General features: G+C 43.7%; 1 non-coding gene across 1 annotated transcript; it reads left to right on the top strand.

Moving 5' to 3' along the window:
- Positions 1–19,738: 19,738 nt before the first annotated feature.
- Trnat-ugu (transfer RNA threonine (anticodon UGU)) lies at positions 19,739–19,812 on the top strand. The gene has a single exon. It is a non-coding gene; the product is annotated as a tRNA-Thr (tRNA).
- The last annotated feature ends 452 nt before the right edge of the window (positions 19,813–20,264 follow it).

Below are 20,264 nucleotides of genomic sequence, written 5' to 3' on the forward strand. Positions count from 1 at the left end.
AGACTAGACAAAAGGAATTAAAATCACACCGAGTGTGACAGTGGTTGGCCTACCACAGAAACAAAAAAGGAAAAGCCAACCACCAAGAAACGCACTAAAACCCCAGTCCAAAATCGTAGGCCAGTGGCCATACTCAACACAAGAAAAAGGACAAACACTTAGATCAAGCGATGAAAACCCCCTGCACGAATAAAACTCAAAACTAATTCTGCCATCGCAACGTCATCTGATAATTGTGCAGGAAGCGTATCAGGCAGAGCAAAATGTGGACCACAGTCAATGTTGACCCGCAGGGACATAAAGGTGGGTCCTCGCGGTTCAATAAATAGCTTTGCTTTATCCAGGTGTGGCCAATGCGCAGCCGGCAGAGGACGACAGATTCTTTGTGAGAGACCCGCAAGGAGGAGTGCCACAGACCGGTATCCTCCTTGATAGCCCGAAGTTTGTTGGGTGAAGGCAGGGCGCGCCTTTCTTCAGCCCAGATGCGAAGTGTCTTCTGCCACAAAACTGAGCTGAGGTCACTCTCCGAAAGGTCAGTCTCCAAGGCTGGTGTACCGACAGCCTGTTTGGCCAGCGCTTCAACACGTTCATTTCCCGGGATGCCGACGTGACCAGGGGTCCACAGAAAGACCACAGAGCGGCCGCAACAGGCAAGAGTATGGAGGGAGTCCTGGATGGCCATCACCAGACGAGAGCGAGGGAAACACTGGTCGATAGCTCGTAAACCGCTCAGGGAGGCACTACAGATAACGAAGGACTCACCTGAGCAGGAGCGGATATACTCTAGGGCGCGAGAGATGGCGAACAGGTCGGCAGTGGAAACACTGCAGCCAGTCAGCATTGAGTGTTGTTCATAATGATCCCCTAGAGTAAGAACATAACCGACACGACCAGCAACCATCGAACCGTTAGTGTAGACAATGTCAGAACCTTGAAACGCGGCAAGTATTGAAAGAAAGTGGCGGCGGAGGGCCTCAGGATGGGTTGAGTCCTTCGGGCACTGTGCCAAATTGAGCCGGAGACATGGGCGGGGCACACACCACAGGAGTATATGCAGAGAGGCTCAGAAAAGAGGTGGAAGGGGGAAAACCTCAAGACCGGAGAGAAGAGCTCTGACGCGAACCGCGATCGTACACCCTAACCGGGGCCGCCGTTCCGGAAGATGGACGACCGACTGAGGGAACAGGAGACCATAATTGGGATGCCCGGGCAAGCTACAAACCTGTGTACATAAGCGGTCAGTAATCGTTGGAGCCGGAACCGCAACGGTGGGACACCTGGCTCCACAAGTACGCTGTTGGCAGGCCCGGTACCGGGCGATAAATACGAAATTGCAGTGTCTGTGCATGTCGGAAGGAACTCTGCAACGTACTTGTTCACAACTCAGGCACTGCTATCCCGTATCCCAGAAAGGAGGCCGCGCGTAGATCTTGATGCCACTGATTTTGCTGTGAGGCTTTAATGAAACTACCAAGGTACAGACTAAGGCTCTCTCATATAGAAACAACGAAGCCTCTGGTTTAAGGGGTTGCCAGCAGTTTTTTATTATGCAAGTAAAATTGCAAAATATACGATGAAGTGATGTGATGCAATGTATGCGCGCCTAAAGCTATCGGTCACTCTCTTCGGTCAAACTACCATTTTTTTCTCATTTTTAAACTGAGTACCATTTATTGTAATAATTCAGGAAGTCAATGGCACCCTTTAAATTTAATTATACTCCAAAAACAATACTAGTGCCTATTCAGCCAAACAGTTTGGCTCCTCCACTAACAGCGTGAAGTCGATGACGCACATAGTGATTCGGCTCTTTCTAGTTACTTAAATGATTTGTAAAAGTTGACCATGAAATTTTATGATTATATGTTGATGGCGCAATATTCAGAGGTTATTACACATAACTATAAAGGAAATATGATGTTACCTTATCAGTAACTGACAAACGAAACTTAGTCAGAGAGTGCTCCATTCACCTTTTATTACAGGGGCGAATCAAGGTCCTCCATTAACGGTATGAATGGTAGTCTGACTGACGTTGCTTGTATTCACTTTCCTCGATTTGGATTGCTCCCCGGACTGTTTGCATACGCTTACGACGGCTTCTGCTACGCTCTGAACTTAGTTTCTAGCTAATTGTCCACTTCGCCAGCTCCGCCATTAACCCACAGGATCTGCCTATTTGTTCCAGTGGCCTCTGTGTTACAACTAGTGTAAGTGTTCATATCTATGGCGGGTAGGATAGAAAACTAATGTTCTTGTCAACTTTTCCCCTTGTTCCGTGCTGGCAAAAGTAATCGTGAAGCTTCGTGGATCACAGAATTCCAATCTCTCTGCTCCAGAGTGCCTCTGCTCCGGAGAGCCCGTGGCTCCAACAGTCTTGAGGGCCACCGACACTCTTTCGTTAGTTGCAAATTGTTCCATAATTCCACAGTAATGATTCGACACTCAGGTCTTTCCACAGTTTAGCCTCAGGAGCTGAATGCAGACATTGGATATTTCATGCTCCTGCTAATAACAGTTCTCTACAAAATTCTGGAAAACATGTTATGGGAAAGTCACAAGCCCATAAAACAGTCTAGTAGGCAACCCAATTGAAGGATTACGGAAAGAATGACCAATCGTCTCCAGACTGGACGCAAGCCCCCATCCAGCGGACGCTGGAAACCGGCTGCGGCGTCGGCAGCAGCGTGTAGGACGAGCACTCAGGCGCGGCTGTGTACTGGTATGTTTACAAAGGGACTTAATTACATGAGATCTGAACCGAAGAAGAAGCGTACATTTACTTCAGCTTATTGATGACGTCTTCATGAAAAAAAAACAAAGCGTCATTGGTGGCTCGGATCCTATCACCCTTTTTTCCGATTTTTTACTTAAATGACAGAACGTATCACGGAACGTAATGAATCTGTCATCTCTCTAACTCTGCTGCAGCTGGCCACCGCCTGCCCGAAATTAAAACACGACCAGTAGCGCCAGGTTGCCCTTGTCGATACTGCATCGTGGACAAAGCACCGAGCGCCGAAGTTAATCGCCGAATTTTACAGCGCTGATAAATCTCGGTTAACTGTTAGCCAGCGCGCGTGGCCACAGCAAAGGGACGCGCGGCTATCAACGGGCTGCGGTCGCTCCGCAGAGGCCCTACGTGTGTGTGTGTGTGTGTGTGTGTGTGTGTGTGTGTGTGTTCTCTCATTGGCTGGCCGCTTCGTTGTCACGCGCCGTTCGCCTCGGCGCTCTGTCCTGGTTAACCCCACTTTGCGACCCGCCGTATGTATTACGTCCGGCTCTGTGGCGCCCCAAGTGGCAGTGAGTTGCATTATTGCGACTACGTACCGGAGGGGAACCCCCGCGGCAAGTGTTGCTGGGCGGCTGTCCAATCGGCGCGCGGCACTCGCGTGTGCCCGTAATTAATTCGACCATCCGACCGACCCGCCAACGTGCGCTCTGGCGCGAAATGGGCGGCGAGTGTTTCCGGAACCACTGGAGCCTAAAATCCGATGAAACACTCGGGCACTCGTTTACCACCACTTAATACGCGATTTTTATTCGCCGCGTTCAAAGTGATATTTCCGCTCATTGACAACCCCTTTCGCTGCCCACGACAGAATATGTTGGAAAGTGCGGGAGTGAAAGGCAAAATGAGCCAAAAGCATACTTGTTTAGTCCACAATTACTTTAGCGGCTGCTAACTAATACCGCCAGAGATGATGGCTGTGTCTCATCGTGGCATCGGACGCAAAAGACGGACGCAACTGTGGGGAGCTTGTATTGTTGTGCAACAACGATCCGCACTTCACCAAACTGGTCGCTATTTCGCTCTCTGCATTATGGAAGATATGCCCATGAGGATTTCGTTCTGAAGCATTCACAGAAAAATTCTTCATACAATGCCTTTTTTAATCTTTTTACGGCACAATCACATGAGCAGTTCCACAATGCCATAACTAGTTTCCACTAGTCAGTGGTCAGTTTCCAACATTCAACAGATAAAAAGAGGTGACAAAGAATCAAACAGAGAATGTAGAACATCTGACAAGTAACAACGGGATGTCCTACGGGAAACAGACGTTTTTGGATGAACAGTACGACGCTGCTTGTGGCAGGAACAAGGCGGCACATACGTCATTTAATTCGAAACTGAAACTTCCTGTCAGATTAAAACTGTCGGTCCCGAGTTCGAGTCTCGGTCCGGCACACAGTTTTGATCTGCCAGGAAGTTTCATATCAGCGGACACTCCGCTGCATTCTGGTAATTCGAGACTCTCCACCATTTCATTGGCAATGGATCACTGAACGACGGAGCAGTGTTCATTGGAGAAATGTTCGATTCGTTGTCAACAACACTAAAGGTACCTGTAGGTATACATCGAGGTATTATACATGGTGTGAGATCCTCTCTTTATAGATTAATACACGTCTGCATTCGTAAAAGGAAATGATGCTTTCGCAGATTTTATAATTAGATTCCGCAGATTAATGTACGTAACTTTTTCAAATAATTTTTAAAACTTTTCAAATTTGAACAATTTCATTATTTGCAAATACAAAGTGGAGGGGTGGAAGGGGTTGGATAATAGACACATATATTAAGGCAGGAAAATATTGGATGGGAGACATAATGAAGTGGGGAACCTGGACTATTTGTTCTGGGGATTGACAGGTTTCTTCCTTGTCGAAACATGAAGCCACATTTCTTTTCAAACGTCAAAGCATCTACCTTCTTCATTTACATGAAAGCTCTGTAAATGTTCCTGAATAGAGCCAATATTATAATTCCTTGGTATAATTCCAATGAACAGGGATGGTGCATTGCTTTGCTGAACGAATACAAATCCAGTTTCATGACCCAGGAGGACGTCATAGATTCGAATAACCCACGTCTAAACCTAACGGATATGCTTGTCATGCTCGGGGTGGTAGCTAATCTAAATACGATGGTGTGAATTGTGACCAGTGAAGACAAATGATTCGAATCATGATACGACGTAATTGGCTCATGGGTTTATTTTTTCACGTACCTACATTTCGTCTCTCCTAACAGGTTGATGTGGCAGTTTATCTGCAGCGTGACGTCTCTCCCTCTGTCACGCACATACATATACGCAAATGGCCATTAAAATTGCTATACCACGAAGATGGCGTGTTACAGACGAGAAATTTAACAGACAGGAAGAAGATGCTGTGACATGCAAATGATTAGCTTTCCAGAGCATTCACACAAGGTAGACGCCGGTGGCGACACCTACAACGTGCTGACATAAGGAAAGTTCCCAACCGATTTATCATGCACAAACAGCAGTTGACCGGCGTTGTCTGGTGAAACATTGTTGTGATGCCTCGTGTGAGGAGGAGAAATGCGTACCATCACGTTTACGACTTTGATGAAGGTCGGATTGTAGCCTGTCGTAATTGCGGTGTATCGTATCGCAACATCGCTCCTCGCGTTGGTCGAGATCCAATGCCTGTTAGCAGAATATGGAATCGGTGGGTTCAGGAGGGTAATACGGAACGCCGTGCTGGATTTCAACAGCCTCGTATCACTAGCAGTCGAGATGACAGGCATCTGATCCGCATGGCTGTAACGGATCGTGCAGCCACGTTTCGATCCCAGAGTTAACAGATGGGTACGTTTGCAAGACAACAACCATCTGCACGAACAGGTCGACGACGTTTTCAGCAGCATGGACTATCAGCTCGGAGACCATGGCTGCGGTTACCCTTGATCCTGCATCACAGACAGGAGTGCCTACGATGGTGTACTCAACGAAAAACCTGGGTGCACGAATGGCAAAACGTCATTTTTTCGGATGAACCTAGGTCCTGTTTACAGTGTCATGATGGTCGCATCCGTGTTTGGCGACATCGCGGTGAGCGCACATTGGGAGCGTGTATTCGTCATCGCCATACTAGCGAATCACCTGGATAGATGGTATGGGGTGCCATTGGTTACACGTCTCGGTCACCTCTTGTTCGCATCGACGGCACTTTGAACATTGGACGTTACATTTCAGATGTGTTACGACCCTGGCTCTACCCTTCATTCGATCCCTGCGGAGCCCTACATTTCAGTAGGATAACGCACGACCAGATGTTACAGGTCCTGTACGGGCCTAGCTGGATACAGAATATGTTCGACTGCTGCCCTGGCCAGCACGTTCTCCAGATATCTCACCAATTGAAAACGTCTGGCCAAAGATGGCCAAGCAACTGGCTCGTCACAATACGCCAGTCACTACACCTGATGAAATGTGGTATCGTGTTGAAGCTGCATGGGCAGCTGTACCTGTACATGCCATCTAAGCTCTGTTTGACTCAATGCCCAGGCGTATCAAGGCCGTTATTACGGCCACCGGTGGTTGTTCTGGGTACTGATTTCTCAGGGTCTATGCACCCAAATTGCGTGAAAATGTAATCACATGTCACTTCTAGTATAATATATTTGTCCAATGAATACCCGTTTATCATCTGTATTTCGTCTTGGTGTAGCTATTTTAATGGTCAGTAGTGTGTAATGGGCCTTTTTAGAATAAAACATTTGGGTTAAAAATTATACGTTGGGTTTTCTAGTGCATGGGGGCCATTAGATACGAAAAGCTGAAAAAACTTCTGTCAGTTGTTGCGAGATATCTCTCGCGAATTAGCATAAATGTACAAGAACTCAATCATCTGGGTACAAAAGCAAGTCAGAAACATTATTTCAATGATATACCCTCATCCTAGAGTGAAACTAACCAGTGAAAATAAGGAGAAAGTAGTCATGAGCATAGAGCAGCGTCTTGTAGTTCCGCGTACTGCTCCAGGTGGTGGAACGTACTGTGCGGGCACGCTAGGACCTATATCAGTGTCTGTTTCCCGGCCACATGTGTTATGCAGGCGCAGTTTGCGCAGCTATTTCTTAAGCGGCGGCGATAATTTTGTGCGGACACCACTAAATTCTCGTTACCCCCGGCGTGCGGGAGCGACACGCCGCGAGCAGCAGTGGTATTAAAATTTTTAAGTCGTCGCAGCGCCCTAATTCCTCCCGTCCAGGTATTTACCGCCTGCAGTCGGCGGCGCATCTGGACCAGCTCTAATTGCGCAAAGCCGCAACACAATCACACCGCGCAGGCGGGGAATTTTTGCGTCGCAGCGTTGGTGCTCCCGGTGACTGTTCATTAGTTTCTGCCACGACCGCTGCACAGCTCCACCGTGCACGATAAAAGCGCTTTATAATTGTCTGGGCTGTGCCCTCGCAAACTCTTTCCAAATGAACGCCTGACGTCTTTTCCTTTCAGTCTTATTTCACGTTTCTTTCTCTCTCTCTCTCTCTCTCTCTCTCTCTCTCTCTCTCTCTCTTTCCCCCTTTGCTCCTTCCCAAGACTGAAGAAATGTTAATTAACGATTCTCAGAACGCCAAACAATTAGTACAAGGAGGGCCTTTTGTAAGTAGACGTACGTAAAGTAATTTAAAGAGTGCTTTTAATACTGAGTCATTCCCGCGGAAAGGGGAGAATTTCTCAAGTACCTGCAGTGTTCTGTCAAGAGGCAGCTGACGTCTGGCTATTCAGAATTTCACTCCAGATCGGTATTAACGGCTAGATGAGAGGATTACGTGATTGCGTTTCACTTTCCTTTCACGGTGGAAATATACAAAATTATTTTCTGACAGCGTACACGACTATCAGTAATTACGCAGCTTCTCTTCTGTAAGTATGACTACTGGCTCCCCACCAGCGTCAAAAATCTTACAACATGAAAGTGTGAAAAAATCGACTCGAAGTGTGTACCATTTTACACACAGTATAACTCATCTTGTGGATTGGTGCCCAAGTGGGTGTTGACTTGGAATCCAGAGGTCTGATGTTCAGTATCTAGGATGTAGTACGAAGAAGGGATTTCGGCACTGGGCTCGCATTAGGGAGTAACTGGGTCCAAATCATACCAAAACATTCATATTTACGTTTTACGTTATTTTCCTAAATCAACTGAGGCTGGAGCTGAAATGGTACATTTTTGAAGGGTACAGCTGAGTTCTTTCCCCATTCTATGCCTTTTGGGCTTATTTTCCATCACCAATCATATAGTAGTCGACGGAAGGGTAAATCCAAATCATCCTCCCTGGCGTAAATCTTTCTAAAAAAAAATGGTTCAAATGGCTCTGAGCACTATGGGACTTTACTTCTGAGGTCATCAGTCCCCTAGAACTTAGAACTACCTAAACCTAACTAACCTAAGGACATCACACACATCCATGCCCGAGGCACGATTCGAACCTGCGACCGTAGAGGGCGCGCGGTTCCAGACTGTAACGCCTAGAACCGCACGGCCACTCCGGCCGGCGTAAATCTTTCTAATCATGTGCCCTCTTCAGGACGATATCCCCTCATTCACAAATGATCAGAGCTTAATTTGGTATATTTAAACATCAGTCCTCCGCAGGCAGTAACTGTCCCCAATACTTCCATCCAACCCCAGAAGTTCATTTCTGTGTCACAAATACTGTGACGTTATCTTAGAATGAATATCTCTCTATTTATTTATTAGAGTTTTTAGGTCCTTTTAGGACCACGAGTCAATAAATAAGCACGTTTTCTTCATTCTTAAAGCCTCATCATCGTGTCGCTCGCCTTGGTGCTTCCAGCTTCCACCGGGGTCGTGCATTTGTCCGGTGCAGTCTCGACTCCAGTCATAGATCGGATGTATAGATAAGCTATTACTCACCTATTAGTATCACCAATTAGGTGTAACCACTGCTGTAAGAGCCAGCAGCTAGCTCTGATGGTTCTGGCCTTCGTACTAGATCCGCCGAAGCTTGACATCACTGTCTACATCTATATCTGCATCTACATGATTATTCTGCAGTTCATAATTAAGTGATTGGCAACAGGTTCATCGAACCACATTTAAGTTACTTCTTTACCGTTCCACTCTCGGACAGCTCTTCTATCTTCCTGTGCAAGCAGTGATTTTTCTTATTTAATTACGATAATCAGTTTTCTCTATGTAAGTGGAGGCCGACAAAATACTTTCGCTTTCGGAGGAGAAAGTTGGTGACTGAAAATTCGTAAAAAGATCCTGCCACAAAGAGAAATATCTTTGTATTAATTGCTGCACTCCACCATGCTTATCATACGCGTGACACACTCAGCCCTATTTTGCAGCAACACAAAACGAGCTGCCCGTCTTCGAATTTGTTCGCTGTGCTTCTTCAGTCCAACCTGATGCGGATCCCATAACGTCCAGAAGTAATCCAGTAGAGTACGGACAAGCGCAGAGTAAATAGTGTCCTCAGTAGCCTGTTACATCTTCTAAGTATTCTTCCAATAAATCGCAGTCTTTGGTTAGCTTTCCCACAACATTATCTATTTAATCGTTAATTAGTAATTGCAGTTCGCTATGTATTTAACTGACATCACAGCCTTTAGATTCATCGTGCAACTAAAATTTAGCGGATCCCTTTTAGTACTCATGTGGATCACCTCACCTTTTCGTTATTTACAATCAAGTGCCATTTTCCGAAACACGCAGATTATTTGTCTAAATCATTTTGTAATTAATCTTGATCATATGATGGCTTTACGAGATGGTAAATGAGAGCATGATCTGCAGATATTCTAAAAGAACTGCTCAGATTCTCTTCTAGATCGTTTATATAGATCAGCAACAGCAGAGGTTCTATAACACTACCTTGGGTAACGCCAGAACTCACTTCTGTTTTACTCAATGACTCTCCGTCAGCTACTGCGAACTGTGACTTCTCTGACAGGAAATCACGAATCCAGTAGCACAATTCAGATGATACTACCGTAGGCACGCAATCTGATTCGAGGTTGCTTTTGAAAACGTTGCCAAAAGCCTTCTGGAAATCTAGAAATACGGAATCCACTTAAAATCCAATGTCGATAGCATTCATTATTTCGTGAAATAAACAGCTAGATGTCATCTGTATCCCTGCTGACTATTTGTCAACAAATTGTTTTCCTTAAGGTTGCTCATAATATTTGAGCCCAGCATATGCTTCAATATCCTCCTCCATGTCAACTGTAATTGTATGGGTCCGTAATTCAGCGGATTAGCCCTATTTCCTTTCTTGAGTATCGATACAACGCGTGCAAATTTCCAGTCTTAGACACCGATCTTTCGTCGAACTAACGGTTGTTTACAGTTGCTGACTGTGGAGCTATTGTATCAGCGTACTCTTGAAAGGAACGTAACTGGTATACAATCTGAGCTGGAAGACTTGACTTTATTAAGTGATTTAAGCTGCTTTGCTACACTCAGTATATCTACCTCTAGATTACTCATGTTAGCAATTGTTAGAATTCGAAGTGGAATATTTACTATTTCTTCCTTGGTGAAAGAATTTCTGAAACCCATATTTAGCGACTGCGCTCTAGTGGCCCTGATACTGGATACATTACCACTGCTGTAGTGCAGTGAAAGTATTGGCTGGGTCTTGCCGCAGTTGTACGTTTCTTACGACTAGAAACTCTTTGGTTTTTCCGCTGGATTTCGAGACATAGTTTCGTCCACGGAACTATTAAAAGCAGCCAGTCTGGGCGTCCTGGGTTCGACGTGGGACGTGCACACTTCCTGACAGAATCGCAGAGCTCCATGTTTACTCATCACCGCCGGGTTAGGCCCTACGTCATGAAGATGACAATGCGGCATCAGTCAGCAAGGTCGCTGTCCGCTAAAGCCACCGGAGACGTCACACGCTGCCTTCTTAGCCACGGCTGGCACCTCAGTCACTACCGTCGAAGTACTCTACGGAAGACTTCAAATCGGCCTGACAGAAAATATTCCTGAATAAAAATCTCTTGGTGTACATGCCGCGTCAATTCAGGATATTGCTGATTGATAAGCACTCCTGACTCCGCGGTTCTGCAGAACCCATACGACATATCCCTGCACACGCAGCTTTGCTGTCAGAACCTCCCGGTCCGTGGCAAGGAACTGCACAACTTCGCTGTGGGGTAGGATGCTAAGGCAATTGCCCGTGGACCTCCAAAAGATCCTTACCAGCACATACCTTAAGCAATTTAGGAAAATTAGGGAAATTTATATCTGGATGGCGGGTAGGGTTCTGAACACCCGCCTCCCTGAATAGTTGTCCACTATCTTACCCCTGCGCCATATCTTAAGTGTGACCGTTCCATAATTTCTCGATTCAACCTTACTGCGCGCTCATAAAGCCTCAACAACCTCTTCCGTATTGCTCTTAAAATTGGTTATATACCCTCATATACTGAAGCGCTAAAGAAACTGCTATAAGCATGCGTATTCAAATGCAGAGATATGTAAACAGGCAGAATAAGTGTCTGGCGCAGTTGTTAGATCGGTTACTGCTGCTACAATCGCAGTTTCTCAAGATTTAAGTTAGTTCGCACGTGGTGCTGTAGTCGGCGCACGAGCTATGGGACACGACATCTCCGTAGTAGCTATGAAGTCGAGATTTTCCCGTACGACCATTTCACGAGTGTACCGTGAATATCAGGAATCCGGCAAAACATTAAATCTCCGACTTCGCTGCAAGAACAGGACCAACGACGACTGCGGAGAATCGTTCATCGTGACAGAAGAGCAACCTTTCCGGAAATTGCTGCAGATTTCAATGCTGGGCCATCAACAAGTGTCAGCCTGCGAACTATCGAATGAAACACAGTCGATATGGGCTTTCCGAGTCGAAGGCCCACTCGTGTGTGTACCCTTGATGTCTGCAGGACGCAAAGTTTTTCGTCTCGTCTGGGCCCGCCAACATGGACATTGGACTGTTGATGACTGGAAACATGTTGCCTGGTCGAACGAGTCTCGTTTCAAACTGTATCAAGCGGATGGACTTGTACGAGTATGGAGACAACCTCATGAACCCATCGACCCTGCATGTTAGCATGGGACTGTTCGAGCTGGTGGAGGCTCTGTAATGGTGTGGGGCACGTGCAGTTCGAGTGATATGGTATCCCTGGTAGGTCTACATACGAATCTGACAGGTGTCACATAAGTAAGCATCCAGTCTGATCACCTGCATCCATTAACGTCTATTCTACAGTTTGACGGACGTGGGAAAATCCACCAGGGTAACGTGACGCCCCTCCACACACACACACACACACACACACACACACACACGACCAGAATTGTTACAAAGCAACTCCAGGAACAGTCTTCTGAGTTTAAACGATTCCGATAGCCACCAAACTCCCCAGACATGAACGTTATTGAACTTATCTGCGATGCCTCGCAACGTACTGTTCAGAACCCTCGTACTCTAACGGATTTATGGACAGCCCTGTAGGATTCATGGTGTCAATTCCCTCCAGCACTACTTTAGACAATAGCCGAGTCCATTCCACGTCCTATTGCGGCACCTCTGTTTGCTCGTGGGGGGCCTTACACGATATTAGGCAGGTGTACCGGTTTCTTTGGCTCTTCAATGTGTAGCTCCTGTCATGGACTATGTATCCAAAAAATACTTTGTTTTTTTGTCCCACAGGTGTGTCTCAAAAATTTTAGTTACTGATGTTCCAGTCGGAGATCAGCTCACTTGCCGATGGTGATTGTCGCTAATACGATACTTCTGATTGTCGATATACGATATCGTAATTTGGCGTTCCGCGATAATTTCTTTTTCCGTATATTGTCTTTGCAAGCTACCATAGTTCTCACAACATTTAGTGCCTGCCTGTGATACTTCTCCTCGTCTAAAGCTTACTCGCCGTACTCCACGCAGATACCAGAAACTGCGAACATTCTCCAGTGGTAAACCGTCAGCCATCCAGTCGATCTCTGTATTCAGTATCTTGTCTGACCGTATGCTATCTTAAGACCTGCTCTTACTGAAGTCTCAGCTAAATTATTCAGTGCCAGTTTCGCACCTTCTTCATTCTCATGTAACATTGGCATATCGTCCGCAGATCGCGGGCTGACTACTGTGATTTTATGCTTTACATTATTTCCAGCCTGTAAACCTTAAATAGATATGGTTTTGCTCAACTTTTTCCATATGTCATTGTATTCACACTAGGATCGCAGAAATATATGCTTAATACCTTACGAAGCATATCGTCAATAGAATAACTGTTGCTGTTACTTAATTACCTTCAATATTTGAAATCGTTCCCTTCTTCCGAAACTAACAAACCATCGACTTACTCGAATATGTTACAATCACGGTCTGCCACCTTCTATGTTGACTCTGTAGTCTTTTTTGCTCCTCATTGCCAGTAAAATTTAATAATATCAACAGAAGTCATTTTCTACTAGCACTTTCGGTATCATTTGTGAGGAGTAAACGCGTACAGTTTCGAACTGCGCCGCGGGTGTGCCTCGCCACGCGTCCAGTCTCGTCCCCACCACCACCATGACCACAGACCGCTCTTCCGAGTACTACCCGACATTCTTTTTGGCCGAAACACACTGAGCACCAACTGGAACTACAGCCCAGCAACAAATATGATGAACACATTCTAACTGCTGTGTTCTGCGAAGTCATTGAAAGTCAGTCAGAGTAATCTGTAACTGACCAACAGAGTACGCTACCAAGAAACGCAAAGGGTAACAAAAACCACACGTAGTTATGGTTTAGTTGCTACTGTGGATTTGAACTGATTAGTAAAGTAATACGCATTTACGAATTGGATGCTCTCTTAACATCCGCTAATCAAGAAAACTAATTGATTACAACTCTCATTTAGTGCTTCATTTTATATACATTTGCCAATGTTTTGCCCGTCGTCAGAATGCTGAACTGTACTCTTCACCGTCCTATACGAAGCCACCCGAAACATTGCGTAAATCATAAAACTAACAGCGCCTGTGGTCGAAATTCGACCATTTGTATTTATGTTGCATTGACACTACAAACATTGCTGACATAATTCTTTGATTTCCCTTTAACTGTTCAATAATTTGAAGTGAGTCTTTGATACAGTGCGCTGAAAAATAAATTTTGTGTTGACGGTGGCAAATTAACTTAACACATCGTAAATGCCTTTGTATCGCGTAAAGTAACTTCAGTTACGAAGCGCTTCCCGTAACAGAATATACATTGTAAATTCATCAAACCGCAATTATAGCTCTCAAAACAATTTGGAAATACGTTAAGTACACATTTAAATGTATCTTTCAAAACAATAGTCGCATTATTATCGTCTATGTCTACAGTGTACTAAGTACTTTTTCTAAGGAGAAACTGTCTCTTTCTAGTTTTTTATATTTCACTTTGATCGGTTAATATCTTCTTCAAGGTGTAGTCTAAAACGAATATAGTTTCTATACAATAATGGAAGAAGTAGCTACTGAAAAAGAAGAAATTTTTGTGGTAACGGCGGCAAATCAACGCAAAGTTAATTCTTTACACTCTTAGAAAAAAAAGCGAACGAAGATAAAGACGCCAATAAATATACTATATATAGTCTGAGTTTCTCTCAAAGGTTTCATTACTACGATGTTTCTCTCCCTTGTTGACAACATTAGTGACATAGCCTTGTGGCACTGTAGCTGCCCGGTATGCACATGTTACTACAAAAGAACCATCCGCAGCGTTTAAACATGAACGTCCCTAGAATGCTACTTCACGAAACGTTATTACTTTCTTGTGTGATTTGTACCATGCGACCTGTTCGGTACGCGGGGTAGAAGGTTGTAGCAGTGTGAAAGACAGAGGAAAACATTTCTCATTGGTGTCGGTCTACTTCCTTCCGTAACGACTACGTAGCCATAAGATTTATTTTATGTGCACATCTGCGTCAAAGTGTCTTTCGCATTATATAAATTTCCTTGGCTTCCTTGCATAATTAATGTTAAGAATCGTTACTTCAATTGTCCATGTTAACATATTAATATCATAAAATGACGCGGCCACAGATCCAAAATAATTTTACTCAGAGAAGAACAATTGGGGCCTACTGTTTCGTCGACAGCATGTCATTACGGACGAAAATATTACTGCTACCGTTTCCGTCCACGGGAGCTATAGAGGGAAGGCTATTGATGACCATCGATTCGTGTGCGCTACTTTTGGTCACTTCCTGGATAATTTTTATGCTTGTAGTCTTCATTACTTCTGCTTCTGCAAGATGTCAAATATTTTTAGTCACTTTTCGAAACTTCGACATTTCTCAGCACCTACGTGCTATGTTAAGCGATTTTCAATTTATTTCTTGAAGTGCCTATTCAAGTCTTAAATGATGCAGTCAAAGAATTAAACCGCCACTCAGTGAGTATGGGAAATCGGCACATCAAATATGTCTTAGCTGCAAAAGGAAGGGAAGAAAGAATTTGGTGTATTTAAGAAAGTGACATTTTATTTCTCACCACGAGTAAATCCAGAATCAGAACTGTAAGATTCGCAAACTTGTTTGTTTCTGCGCCATGACGGTCTTCATACTTGTGCGCTATTTCAGTATAGACATGATTACAATAAATCAAATTAAATTTGACTATATTGCTTTTAGTCAAGCAGCGGAATGAAATGGTCCGCCGAATTAGTAGGTCACCTAGACCTGTGGTATAGCAAGCGGTGAACCGAGAGTGATGAGGTACCACATCAGAAAAAAAACACATTAATCACAAAAGACGAATATATTTTTAAAAAGTTTCTCGAAGTAGGTATAATATCTTTCTTTAACATACAAGGTCTGAATTCAAACATACTAAGAATACGGATGTTCCTTACTAATGAATTCAGTGTCAATAAACATTAGTCGTAAGATGAGAAAAGGCAATGGGCCGCTATGAAAAACAGGGTGAGTGGGTAATGGTACAGAATGTGCTCAGATAAATACATATATATGAATTTTAAGTTAAAAACAGAAACTACGAAAACATGTAAACTTAGATCTTATTCAGGTGGTCCTGCCATTACATAAATTACTGTTGAAGCAGATCAAAACAAATAAATTAGCACATGATCCAAATATAAAGTATCAAAATAAATATCCACATTTCAGTAAAAAAAAAAGCCAATTAGAAGAGGCAAGGAACGACTGTAAAATTATGTGAAATGTATTATGTGGACCGTAGTAAATAATCAAGCTTGCTTTTTAAACTAAGAGACTAGATCGCCTAAAGAATGTATAAATAAAATGTAAACAAAAACGTGCTCAGTATTTAACTTTGAACGACAGTTAGTAAAATTAATACTGAGTTCTAAGCAAGGACAAATAATATTTTATGATTTACAAACCAGGGCAAACCTGATAGACGGACATAACAGTGACATAAACAGTTTTTCCAGTGTCAGCCAGGACGACCGGTAAATTCCATTTAGATAACACTGGGGTTAACTCAGTAACAAACCACACAATACAAGCAACACTAAGGCACAGCAGATAACAATGAATGTTCATTACATAACAGAGTACGAAAATTTGACAGAAAAGGATTTACATACCACTTGCAGTATTTACTCTAACGTATGGATTCATCAAGTCAACCAAAGATCTCCACAGTGCTTTAAGACTTACTCTGAAACAATGGTGATTTTTGCTATATATCCGTTGTACTTGGAAATATTATTTCTAATTTGCTATATGTTTTTTGCAGCTGGTAGTCTCCAGACATTACCGTTGTCTACGATGTGTGAGTTTGCATGTGATGTATTACGACAAAGAAAGGTATTCTGTTTTAATTGTTTTATTTTAAAATTTACCTTTACGTTTGTGTGATGATGAAGATTTAAACCTTTGAAACGCGTTGTGGCTATAGATTGACAGTGACTGGTAACAGCAAACTTGTTGTATCATTCGATGTCAATAACAATCACGATGAACCCCAACCTAAATTGTCCACATTTAAACCTCTTCATTAGTTTTCCAACATGCATCTAACTTTCAACTTTCTTGAGAATAACGCATTTAAAAAGCTTCCATTCTCTTCTTGTCTGATGTTTGTATCTTCCACGTTGTTCTTCTATACTGTGGGGTATAACAACTATTATATTACAGTTCATACGTTCAACCATCGCACCGTTGCGTTCGTGTATAATTTCCTAAATATACATATTACGTACTACTTGAACAAAAAAATCCTTATTACAGTCACAGAAGTGACTGTATATTTTGTTTGTGAATGCACAAGAACCTCGTTTATTCGGCCTTCATTAATACGGATTTCCAGTTTGTTTGTGTTGGGTTTTTGTTGGAGGGGGGGGGGGGGGGGTGGAAGCGAAAATGTACGGTATACGGTTTGTGTGGTACGGTAGAAGATTATGATGTAGAATTGTTACGTTGGCACTACAGACAGCATAGAGATAGCTGGTCCCATGTGTGATGTACAGTTACTATCGTCAGTGTTTATCTGTTTTCCTTACCGAGTTAAGAAGCTGTACTAGCATTGTTCTTTTGTTCAAGTGTTCTGAGTGCGCGTGAGTGAAATGGCTTGGATATGAAAGAAAGTGGTTATAGCAGTGGACAAAAATTTGGAAGCACAAAACAGAGTAGACAAAGAGAACTGCTAATAAACATTGCTACAGAATGTGGTGTATTGTCATAAACAGTGTCAGGCTGTAAGAAGAACGGAAAAACAACTGAAGACTTCTGCTTCAAAATTATATCTGAAGACAGTTTGCAAAACTGCGCTAGAATAAAGAAAGCAAGAAATGAAACACTGTATGAAGCATCATTTGATGGATTCAATGAAAAAACAGAGTACGATGTTCTGGTATCTGGTCCAGTTTTGCAGGAAGAGTCGGTAAACTTGAACAGCAAACTACCCGATGGCGATCCTAACTTCACAGCCGGCTGAGGATGCTAGGAAAGATGGAAAGCTCGTTGTGGCGTACGCCGGATTTCAGCAACGGGTGAAAGTTTTTCGTGAGATACAGTGGCTGCAGGAAACTTCAAAAAACAATGTGAAGAAGTTATTTCCTCACAGAACTTCACATCACACCATATTTATAATGCAGATGAATCTGGATCTTCTTTATCGTATGCTACCCGGTAAGACGCTGGCTTCCGCATTAGATGACTATAAAAGCGGTTATAAGATGTATAAAGACTGAGATACAATTATGGGCTGTAGTAATGCATCCGGAACGCACGAAAATCCCACTCCTGTTGACAGAAAAATCAAAATACCTGCGTTCACTGAAACATATTAATCGGACCTTTATTCCAGTTGTGTACAAATCACAAAATACTGCGTGGATGGCCGGCCACGATGGTCGTGCGGTTCTAGCGCTTCAGTCCGGAACCGCGGGGCTGCTACGATCGCAGGTTCGAATCCTGCCTCGGGCACGGATGTGTGTGATGTCCTTAGGTTAGTTAGGTTTACGTAGTTGTAAGTTCTAGGGGACTGATGACCTAAGATGTTAAGTCCCATAGTGCTCAGAGCCATTTGAACCATTTGAACTGCGTGGATGCACAGTGTCAGTTCAAAAACTAGTTCACGATAATTTTCGGCCAAGTGTGTGAAGCTATTTCGAGGAAGAGGGGCTTTTGCTGAATTCAATATTTTATACTGACAATGAACAGTGACATCCGGTAGTGGAACAGGTCGTCAGTGTTGAGGTGAGAGTGAAATTGTCTCCTAACGTAACGACTCTTCTACAATCGGCGGATCAACGTGCAATGGAAAACATCAAATGTGTATACCAAAGACAGCTACTAGGTAAATTAATTGAAGAAGAGGGGTAACCTGGTGTGACTTTTGTGTTGAAATCGGTAAAAATCACAGAACTGATATTTCTGGCTGCATCGTGTTGGATCAGATTGCTGAACCATCGATTATGAAGTAATGGGAAACAACGTAGCCTGCTTGTTGCGTACTTGGACTTCGGTAGCAAACACTACCGCGAGCTAAAAGCATACGGAGCTTGTTATTACTTCCAAGTACCAACAGTTTTGCGACCCGTGCGTCTTTATTGCCAAGAAGTGTCTCACCTGTTTAGATACGAGGGTTGGAACTTTAATAGTGGCAATTATTTATTTGCAGCTCGTACAAAACAGGTACGTGTTTCAAAATCTTACTGACCTTTAGCGTAGTCACCAGCATTGTGTGTAACCCGTTGCCAGCGATGTGCAAGTCGTAGGATACTCTTAGTAGTGCCAGTTGTGTTGACAGTTCGAGCAACGCGGTATATTGCCCGACGAATTTGTAGCACTTCTGAAGCGAATGCCGTGAAGTGTTTCCCTCAGTTTAGGAATAGATTTGATCCCACGAGGGCTTTAGTTAGGGGAGTGCAGTAGGTGGTATAGCATTTAGCAGCCCAACCAGTCAAACAAATCAGTAACAGCTTGCACTGTACGTACTTGAGCACTGTCCTGGAAAATGATGGTCAGTTGTTGCAGAAAGTGTCATCACTTCTGTCTCTGTGCTGTTCATTTTTAGAACACAATCTACGACTATCTTAGGGACAGAAGTGATGACACTTTCTGCAGGACCTATTTTATAAGAGCTGTAAATAAATTGTTGCATCTATTAAAGTTCCAATCCTCGTATTTTGAAAGTGTTAGTAGTGATACTAAGATGGTATCTGTTCTTTCTGACATGTCCGAAAGAACAGATACCATCGGTGACCATGCAGCTTGTTAGAATGATATTACAATGAAATGAACACCCTTAGCTGCTTACAGGCATTGACATACGTCAACGGAGACAGATGAAAATGTGTGCCCCGACCGGGACTCGAACCCGGGATGTATTGCTTACATGGGAGACGCTCTATCCATCTGAGCCACCGAGGACACAGAGGACGTCGAGAATGTGAGTTTCGCGGGAGGAGTGCCAGAGATAAATCCCTGCAGTCGTGATGTCCTCTGTGTCCTCGGTGGCTCAGATGGATAGAGCGTCTGCCATGTAAGCAGGACATCCCGGGTTCGAGTCCCGGTCGGGGTACACATTTTCATCTGTCCCCGTTGACGTGTGTCAACGCCTGTAAGAAGCTAAGGGTGTTCATTTCATTGTAATAACATCTTATATTCTCGTCCCACGTTTTGCACTGTTCAAGGTAAACACTTTTCGAAATAAATTAGTATACTATCGCAATAGGCATGACGTGAGGCCCAGTGAACATGCAGTGCAGTGAGGTTCATTAAACTTTCGTTACTTGCAAGGGCCCCCACGAAGAATGAGTGATCGTAGGACAATGAAACTTCGAGGAAACATTTGTAACGACATGCGGAACAGAAATAAGTCATTGAAATAAACGCATTTAATTTTCACATGAGCAGGTAAAATTCATTAATTGCGTAGCGCGTTTACATTCATGATTAGGAGCGTTGCTCAGTGAGACGAGCATCTGCATCCACGACAGCCTGGAAGCGCAACAGATATTGCTCTACTGCTGC

Source organism: Schistocerca gregaria, chromosome 5, assembly GCF_023897955.1.
Source record: "Schistocerca gregaria isolate iqSchGreg1 chromosome 5, iqSchGreg1.2, whole genome shotgun sequence".
Taxonomy (NCBI): Eukaryota; Metazoa; Arthropoda; class Insecta; order Orthoptera; family Acrididae; genus Schistocerca; species Schistocerca gregaria.